The sequence below is a fragment of the Salvelinus sp. IW2-2015 genome, unplaced genomic scaffold, assembly GCF_002910315.2.
Source record: "Salvelinus sp. IW2-2015 unplaced genomic scaffold, ASM291031v2 Un_scaffold3047, whole genome shotgun sequence".
NCBI lineage: Eukaryota > Metazoa > Chordata > Actinopteri > Salmoniformes > Salmonidae > Salvelinus > Salvelinus sp. IW2-2015.
The window spans coordinates 100214-101553 of record NW_019944339.1 but is presented as its reverse complement, the minus strand read 5'-3'; positions in this window follow the sequence as shown (position 1 = coordinate 101553).

The following is a 1340-nucleotide window of genomic DNA, read 5'->3' as shown; positions in this document are numbered from 1 at the left end:
CTCCTCTCTTTCTCCTCTCCCTCCTCTTCTCCTCTCTCTTGGGATTAATTACCACATCGGCTTCCTTGGTTTGAATAATCTGAGGGATGTGGCTTGGAACAAAATGTTACCGTTCTCAGAGAATAGATGGTTCTATGGATGGGAGGACTGACAGTCCATGAGATCAAAAATGATAGTATTAATAAAACATTTTTAGTTATACAATGTGGTTGTTACGGTGTTTTTACAAGTCCTCTCGTTCTCTCGGGGGGCTAGACAAAGTGTGATTTGTACAGACAATCCATGGTTGTTGTGTTCATACGCCCGACCTTGACGGAAGGTCAAGTTGTGACATTTTGTTCCACCGCCCTGGTGAAAGCCCAATGTTAAGGAGAAAACAAAGCGTCCTATCTTCCTCTGACCACAGAACATTGACCATTTTCTAATTCATTTCAAGACGATTTTTTTTACACGTTGAATCATCACTGTTTTCGTCGGCAACCAGCAGGTGATCTACTGTGCATGTCCGACGGTCATAAAACATGTGTCTTATCCTTTATACAGAGGAGAACCCTGTGACACCTAAGGCGATGGATCTCATGCGTCCCGACCGAAACAGTTTGGAAGAGTTTGTGTAAACAGGGTCTTCAGAAAGTATTCAAACCCCTTTGACTTTTTCCACATTTTGTTACGTTACAGCCTTGTTCTAAAAAAAAAAAATGTTTTTTGTTGATTTAATCCATTTTAAAATAAGGCTTTAACGTAACAAAATGTGGAAAAAGTCAAAGGGGTTTGAATACTTTCCAACGGCACTTGTTTACTATGATGTCATTTTCTGATGTTTTTATTTGCTTTGGACTTCGGTAAGTGTTTTTTTGTTGTTGGGCTGTTTAGGCACACAACATCTTTTCTCAAGGCAAGCGGAAGTCCACACCCTGTCGTTAGTGATTGGTTAACAGTTGGGATTATTCAATAAAGTATTTGTTGTCATTCAACGATTGAGAAATACTGCACCCAAACATCTTAGTTAGATTTAAAATGCGCGACTAAGATCTATTATTACGGCAATTATTTTTAAAAAAATGAATGACAGATTTCTTGACTTATGTATTTTGAGGAAGTGTATACTGGCTACGGTGTCTCAAAATGGACAAACAGTACTATTGCCGCATTTTTTCTCTTTTTACATCGAAGGTCTTTTAAGGGAGTATGCGAGCACACTCGTTCGGCTGACGCTTATACTCTCTCCTGACTTCTATTTTACCTGGGTCATGTTCATTAGGGTAAACTTTAGAGAGACAGAGAGAGAGACAGAGACAGAGAGACAGAGAGAGAGAGAGACAGAGAGAGAGAGAGAGAGA